General features: G+C 49.6%; 1 pseudogene; it reads right to left on the reverse strand.

Annotated features, from left to right (window-relative positions):
- Nucleotides 1-6465: 6465 nt before the first annotated feature.
- LOC118572201 lies at nucleotides 6466-7075 on the reverse strand (annotated as a pseudogene).
- Between the last annotated feature and the right edge of the window lie 1568 nt (nucleotides 7076-8643).

An 8643-nucleotide genomic window follows, 5' to 3' on the forward strand; every position in this document is an offset into this window, starting at 1 on the left:
TCAGGCAGGGCAGGATCCTGGAAGCAGGAGCTGATGCAGAGGCCGTGGAGGGGTGCTGCTTACTGGCTTGCTTTCCATGGCTTACTCAGCCTGCTTTCTTATAGAACCCAGGACCACCAGCCCATGGATGGCCCCATCCACCACGGGCTGGGCCCTCCGCCACTGATCACTGATTGAGAAGATGCCTTACAGCTGGATCTCATGGAGGCATTTCCTCAACTGAGGCTCCTTCCTCTCTGATGACTCTGGCCTGTGTCAAGTTGACACACAGAACCAGCCAGTACAGCCTTCAGAGGCACCTGCACTCACGTGCTCACAGCCACATGCATACACATACTCCTACACAGGATTAAAAATTACAAAAGAGAGAAAAAGGGAAAAAGCATCAGTGAGTCTAAATGCCACCAACACAGAGGGGATCAGGATAAGACATGGACTTCTTTGTCTCCAGCTCCCAGTCAGCCCCAAAGTAGCCCTTTTGCCTTTTAGCATCTAAAAGACCCTGGCTCCAATTTCCTAATAATAAAGGCAGTTAGCCAGATCCTCAGACTTTCTGCTTAACAAGCAACCAAGAGATCTCCCTGCCACCTCCCCAGAGCTTTGCAAGGCCATGCCACAGCCCTCAGATCTTGGCCACCCCCAGGCTCCTTTGTCCCAGTCTCCACAAAGCTCCCCTGAGAAACGCCCTCTCCTGGTGCGGGAGCAGTTTGGGCTTGATACAGACCCTGGGCAACAAGCCTGACTGAGCAGCAGCTTTTAATTCACAGCTTGCTGTGCCCAGGGCCCAGCTCTGACAGATGCCACCAATAAACACAGCTCCGTGACATCGGGTGAAACTAGAAATCCACCTTTTCCCCCAGCTTCGTGCTCATGAGCACCCACCGTCACCGGCTGCATACCCCCAAGGCTCTAGGCCGGTTCTGGGCTCATGTGTTTATGTAACAGCTTTCACTGTAATAGAATTCAGATACTACACAATTCAGTGGGTTTAGCCTTTTCCCAGAGCTGTGCAACCATCACCACGATCAATTTTAGACCTCTGTTTCACCCCGTTAGACTTGGACCTGTTTGCTATAGAAATGCAGCTTTGCAGGGAGCTTGTGGGCTCCAGGAGGAGCAGGTGCACTTGCGTCTAGAATGTAGGGACGGAATGTACTAGTCTCTGGGCACTGGGGGGGTCGGAGGGGGGGGGAGGTGCTCACTGTTTCTCCCTGCAGGACACATCAGCCAGCACATATGCAGAGGAGAGGTCACCAGGGCACTCAGTGTTTCTGGTTTCATGCTTTGGATTTTTGGAGTAGCTGGTGGGATGACTTCTGCATTGCAGACTCTCTGCCTGCTACCTTCTGGATACATCTGTTCTAAGAATAGCCCCTAAAAAAGCCAGCAGGAGCCCGGGACCATGGCTGGCTCCTTGGAATAAGTCAACATGACTGCTGCCGATTCATTAGTCATTCGGGCCCAGAAGGAAAGGCTCTTCTCCTATCTGCCAATCACACCAGCCGTTCTGGTTCCCAGGCCTCTGCTTCCTTTTATGGGGGCAGCACCTCACCTAGGGGATGAGGAATTACCTCTGGACACTCAGCTCAGAGCGAGCCCTCTAGGTTCTACAGCCCTCCAGCCAGTGATTGGCTCAGAAGTCAGCCAGTGACTCAAGACTCCTACTGGTTCTGGGGGAACGACAGGAAGGCTTCCCATTCTCTCTGAGGTGGTTGATGAGATAGGGGGCCAGCCTGGGCTGTGGAGAGCAAAGTGTGTGTGGGAGAGTATCCAACGGGGCTATGAACCTTGCTGGAGCCCTTCGTGACCCCTTGAACTTCCCAGCTGAAGAACAGTAAGTGCCCTTCAGACTTGGTCCCTGTCAGGTGGGTTTCGCAAGGGAAAGCTGACTTCTTCACTGAGTCATGAGGGCCCTCTGTGGTGGGAGGCATCAGACTCACCAGGGCGGTTCCATCTCAAAGTAGGACAGTCCCCACCTTACCACCCAGGCCTGCTTTCCCTGCCTTCCTTCTGTCCCGATTCTGCTCCCAGGTACAAAACAGGGATGAAGAGAATGGGCTTGGGGGAGCCCATCCTGGGCAACAGGCCTGTGTGGTTCGGGTCTGCCGTCCCAGGACACTTAGGTATCCCCGAAGACCACTCCTCACCAAAGAGCCCGGATTTCATTCATCTCAACCAGACTTACAGGTGTTTACTGGGCACTAGCCTGCACAGGCCCTGCGATGTTTCAGGGGTGAGAGGGGCCAAGGTGGGACTGCTCAGTGGAAGGGGTACTTGTTGCCAAGCTGAATTCAATCCCCAGGGCCTTCACGGCGGAGGAGAGAACTGACATCCACAGGTTATGTTTAACCTTCTTTCTACATGCACATGGTGGCATGCGTACGCCACACACAGACAATAAATGTAAAAAAAATTAAGATGTGGGGCTGGAGAGATGGCTCAGTAGTTAAGAGCACTCCAGAGGTCCTGAGTTCAATTCCCAGCACCCACATGGAGGCTCACAACCATCTGTAATGAGATCTGGTGCCCTCTTCTGGCCTGCAGGCATACATGCAGACAGAACACTGTATACACAATAAATAAATAAATAAATAAATAAATCTTTTTTAGAAATTAAGATGTACACAATTGCATATGCACATCCATATCATAGAGACAATAAACAACTGTAAAGAATTAAGACATACATAGTTGTACATGCATGCCCACATATACATATAATAAAATAAATAAATGCAAAAAATTAAGATGCTCAAGGTGGGGTGGTGCTGGCACACACCTTTAATCCCAGGACTTAGGAGGCAGAGGCAGGTGGATCTCTGTGAATCTGAGGCCAGCCAGGTCTACAGAGTGAGTTCTAGGACAGCCAAAGCTACACAGAGAAACCCTGTCTTGGAAAAAAAAAAAACAAAACACAATTGCTTACCCACATACACAAACAATTCATACATAGAAAGTAAATAAATAAATGTTAAAAAAAATGCAGAGTTTCCCACCTGCCTTGCCCTATTGCCCCACAGACTGGTCATAGTTCCTGTGGTCATTCTAGAAGCTAGGGTCCCCTGGCTCTATTCCAGACTCTCCTCCCTGAGGCCTGGAGAAATAGTCCCACCACTGCATGGGACTGTGTGGGAAAGCCTCTTTTAAAATGTCTGTAGATGATCCCTAGGGGTAAAGATTGAGTTATCTCAAAATCTCTAACCCAGTGTCTGCCACTCGGGGAACAGAAGCAATGTGTGATGAATGGCACATGGGGGCGCGTACACAGCAGTCCCGCACCCAAAGCTCGACGTTATAAATGCTGATGCTTGTTCCTGCTTAAGGAACCCAGAAAAGCTCCTGTTGAACTGAGGCATGTGAGGTGTGGCTCTGGAACTCCACGCTCCTGACACCTTAATACCCCTGATGAGCCTGGTCTCTCCAGGGGACCCTCTCTTGGTAATTCTGTTCTTCTCTCTCTGGTACTGGCCCATCCACAGCTAAGCACACTAAATTAGCAAACAGAGGCAGAGTAACCACTCCAACATGAAAGCCACTACCGAAGACCACCCTCAACAGTCCTTTAGTATGTGTCTGTCTGTCTGTCCATCTATCTGTGCATGTGTGTGACTATGTGTGTATGCTGGACCACCTAAAGCTAGAGTTACAGGCAGTTGTGAGCTGACAGGTGTGGGTGTTGGGAATCGAACTCAGTCCTCTATAAGAACAATCCATGCTCTTAACCACTGAGCCACTTCTCTCCAGCCGCCCAGCACTCTTAATGTGTGTGTCACAGAGACGAGCCTGGCAGCAAGTTCACAGGGACCGGAAGAGACCGGCAACCAGAAAGTAAAAAAAAAAAAAAAAAGGGATGGGGGTAATGGATCCAGGTGTGGTGGCACATGCATTTAATCCCAGCATTTGGGAACCAGAAGTGGGGGAAATCTGTGAGTCCGAGGGCGGCCTGGTCTACAAAACAAGTTCCAGGCCAGCCAGAGCTGCGGCAGCGAGACCCTGTTTCAACAATAACCACCAGGAAAAAAAGTGGGAGAACTGTTGCCAGACATGGTGGTGCGTGCCTGTCATCCCATGTTGCCACACATGGTGGTGCATGCCTGTCACCCCATGTTGCCACACATGGTGGTGCATGCCTGTCACCCCATGTTGCCAGACATGGTGGTACATGCCTGTCACCCCAGCACCCGAGGCAGCGGCTAAAGCAGGAGCCCGGCTGGGCTGCTGCTGAAGACTCGGTCTCAAAAGACAAAAAGGAAAAATACACAAATAAAACGGGCAGTGGGCTGACGGACAATGTGAGGAACCCGTGGCCCGGGTGGTGCACAGAGAGGCTAACAGTGGCATGGGCAAGGACCAGGAGGAGGGCAGTCTGAGGACCCTGCCCTCATCTGCTGTGCCCCCGGCAGGCTGCTGGCAGCACTGTCCCCACCTCTCGGCTCAGTGTTCAGGTAAGGTATGCAGGAAGAACCTGCTGCAAGGGATCACCAGGCGGGGTTGGGAATTTAGCTCAGTGGTAGAGTGCTTGCCTAGCAAGCACAAGGCCCTGGGTTCGATCCTCAGCTCCACAAAAAAAAAAAAAAAAAAAGATCACCAGGTAGAAAGTGAGCCGGTGAGCTGGTGTTCCGTGATTGCAGGGGTGGGAGGGTGTTGACAGATGACCCAGTTTGGGGCTTTTTTTGGGTAGGGGAGGTGTCTCTTTGTGTAGCCCTGGCTGTCCTGGATCTCACTCTGTGGATCAGGCTGGCCTTGAACTCACAGAGATCTGCCTACCTGTCTCTCGAGTGCTGGGAGTAAAGGTGCATGCCACCACTGCTAGAATATTTCAGATCTTTTAAAAATATTTTAATTTACGCTGGTCCAAGACAGGCTCCAAAGATACAAAGAAACCCTGTCTCAAAAAACAAACAAACAAAAAAAAAAAGCCAGGTGGTGGTGGTGCACCCCTTGCACCCCTTTAATCCCAGCACTCGGGAGGCAGAGCCAGGTGGATCTTTGTGAGTTCGAGGCCAGCCTGGACTACAGAGTGAGATCCAGGAAAGGCATAAAGCTACACAGAGAAACCCTGTCTCAAAAAAAAAAAAAAAAAAAAATTTAAATTACATTTATTTATTTATTTTGGGTGGGAGTGTGTGGAGGTCAGAAAACAACTCTATGGTTGGTTCTCTCCTTCCATTATGTGGGTCTCAGGGACTGAAGTCGAGGCTTTGTGCCAAGAGCCTTTACCCACTGAGCAATCTTGCCAGCCCCAAATCATTGATCTTTTAAAAATACTTTTTTGTTTTGTTCTTTTTGTTTTTCGAGACAGAGTTTCTCTATGTAACAGCTTTGGCTGTCCTGGATCTCGCTCTGTAGACCAGACTGGCCTTAAAGTCACAGAGATCTGCCTCCCTCTGCCTCCTGAGTGCTGGGATTAAAGGTGTGTGCCACCACTGCCCGACTTAAAAATACTTTACACTTTTTTAAAATTTATTTTTATTTTATGTGTATGGCTGTTTTGCATATATGTATATATGTGCTCTACATGTGTGCTCAGTGTCCTCAGAGGCCAGAAGAAGGTGTTGAATCCCCCAGGGCTGGAGTTATCATGGTTGTGAGCCACCACATGGGTGCTAGGAACCAAACATGGGTCCTCTGCAAGAGTAGCAAGTGCTCTTAACTGCTGAGCCATCTCTCCAGTCCCCCAAATCATGGATCTTAACTGGGATCCAAGATTCTGCTCAGAGGCAGGCAGAGCAGACAAAAGATAAAGAAAAAAAAAAACCAATAGGTCTTCCTGAGTTTAGACACACTGGGAACCTCCTTCCTAGATTCGTACACTGGCATTGAGACCTGGTGGCTCTCCCAGGGACACTGAAACAGTCCAAAGGGGGGGGGGGTCAGGGCCTGCCCAGAGCTCTAGAGCTGCTCAGAGACAACCCGCCCCTCCCCAAAGACCCTCATCACTGGTCCACTCTCCTCCCCCCTTCTCTTGTGGAAGACATTCTGCTCCTTTCACCAAAATCCGTTCATCCTCCAGGAAGAGTGTCCTCTGGGACCCATTCCCACTCCCGACACTTCCTCCTATCTGCCGATGGACCCAGGGGAAGGTGACGCTCACGTGTGGGGAGTGGCCCCTATTGCCTCCTACAAGAAGGTAAGGCCTCCCACGGGGAGGTACATTTAGTAGAGGCAGGTCCAAGCCCCTCCCCCTGCCCCAAGGCTGTGTGAAGTGACCCATCCTAGACCTTCTTGGTCCCAGAAGTTCAACTAGGCAGCCAGCGGTCACACTTGACAGAAGATGATGTTACACAGCCAGCCTATGCGTTTGAAACGGACAAGAAATTAGTATCAGAGCAGTGTTCCCGGATGGAGTCTCAGTGGAGCTTTCTCTTCAGTCCTCTGAGATCTCCAAGAGGAATCTAGAAAATTCACTACTGCGGAAAATGAAGACTTTGGATGGACTGGGTAGGGAGGCCGGGGCCTTGGTGGCTACAGGCTGTAACTCTGTCCTTCTGACGGCTGTGACGGCTTCAGTGTTCTTTTGCCATTGTCAAGCACCAAAGCTCCTGCAGGATGACATGGATGCTGTGGCAGTTCTGTCACTTTGCCAGCACTGTCCATGGCTCTGGGATCCACCACTCCATTTGAACTACTCACAGAGAGCGTATTGACTTTGTTTGTTTATTTTCGAGACAGGGTTTCTCCGTTTAGTCCTTGGCTGTCCTGGATCTCGCTCTGTAGCCCAGGCTGGCCTTGAACTCACAGAGATCCTCCTGCCTCTGCCTCCCAGTGCTGGGATTAAAGGCGTGTGCCACCACCGTCCAGCAAATTGACTTTTTTTGTTTACAACTCTTAGAGATGGGAGTGCTTCTGGGTGTTTAGGCCCACATTCTATTTTAAGGCTATATATTCAGTTTTTATAAATTGCTCTTGGAGGCCCAATTATCATGCCTGTTCATCTTGTAAGGGTCATATCTTTGTCAACCTCTAGACCCCAGCTAACTGTGCCGTCGCCTACTCCTTTCTGGCCTTCTTTCAGCTCTTCCAACAGTCGGAAATTTGGAGGGACTTTTACTCCTGAGCCTGTGGTGGCTGCCATCTTACATCACTGGTTTTGTTTTTTTTCAATATAGAGTTTCTCTGTGTAGTCCTGGCTATCCTGGAACTACCAATGTAGGCCTGGGCTATTTATTAAGTATCTGCCCAGCCTGAGCTACAGTGTCAAATCCTGACTCAAAAAACAAACAAACAAACAAACAAACTTGCCAGGGGGTGGTGGTGCACACCTTTAATCCCAGCACTCAAGAGGCAGAGGAAATTGGATCCCTGTGAGTTCAAGGCCAGCCTGGTTTACAGAGGAGTTCCAGGACAGGCTCCAAAGCTACAGAGAAAAAAAAAGAAAGAAAGAAAGAAAGAAAGAAAGAAAGAAAGAAAGAAAACCCAACAACAACAACAACAACAAAAAAACCCTTAAGGGATCTTGCTTTAGAGCACAGATGGTCCCTGACTCACTGTGGTTGGATTTAGGTTTTTGTTTTTGTTTTATCTCTTTCTCACGAGACTGAATCTCCAGATGTAGCTCAGGCAGGCTTCAAGTTTGAGAACTTCCTGCCTCAGCCTACAACCTACCACGTCATCTTCTGCTACTTTTAGCGAGTTTGAGGCTAGCCTGGGCTATATGATACCATGTCTTAAAGGCAAACATAAAGCCCCACTTCTTTTTTTTTTTTTTTAAAGATTTATTTATGGGTTGGAGATTTAGCTCAGTGGTAGAGCACTTGCCTAGCAAGCAAAAGGCCCTGGGTTCGGTCCTCAGCTCCAAAAAAAAGATTTATTTATTACATATACAGTGTTCTGCCTGTACGCCAGAAGAGGGCACCAGATCTCATTACAGATGGCTGTGAGCCACCATGTGGTTGCTGGGAATTGAACTCAGGACGTCTGGAGGAGCAGTCAGTGCTCTTAACCACTGAGCCATCTCTCCAGTCCCACCCACTTATTAAGTTAACAATCATAATTAATCACCACGTGCAGGCCACGGTAGTGGTTAGGTAAGACTTCTGACAACTGATGGGATTCTCCGGTGGGGCAGCCTGCCTGGGAGGTCTCTAGAAGGGCTTGTGGATAATCCACGCAGACTCCTAACCCCTCAGGAAGAACAGTCCCGCAGATTTGTAACCTGACCAGCTGGCTACAATGTAGCACCTGTCCAGATGTTCTGTGGACAGGACCAGCCCAACCTGTTCAGCCTGGGAAAATGCCAGCAGGGAAAGGGGTACCCACAAATCTTCCCAAAGGTGTCACTGTCATCTTTCAAAGCCTTTTACTTCTCCCCGCCACCCTCCTGCCCCCGCACCCCCCGAGACAGAGTGTCACTTTGTAGCCCTGGCTCTTCTGGAACAGGCTATGTCTCTCAAGTGCTGGGATCAAAGATTCCCACCACCAGGCCTGGCCCCAAGACCCTTCACTTTTGATTTTGTTTCACTTAATTTTGTTAAGTAAATCTTTCCTTCTATTCTTTTTTCTTCTTTTCCTTCCTTTCTCTTAAAGAAAAAGAAAATCATCCAGGTGTGGTGGCTGGCGCCCACCTTCAATCCCAGCTCTTCTGAGACTGAGGCAGGCAGAGCTCCGTGAGTTCCAGGCCAGCCTGATCTACATAGTGAGTAG

Source organism: Onychomys torridus, chromosome 22 (genome assembly GCF_903995425.1).
Source record: "Onychomys torridus chromosome 22, mOncTor1.1, whole genome shotgun sequence".
Taxonomy (NCBI): Eukaryota; Metazoa; Chordata; class Mammalia; order Rodentia; family Cricetidae; genus Onychomys; species Onychomys torridus.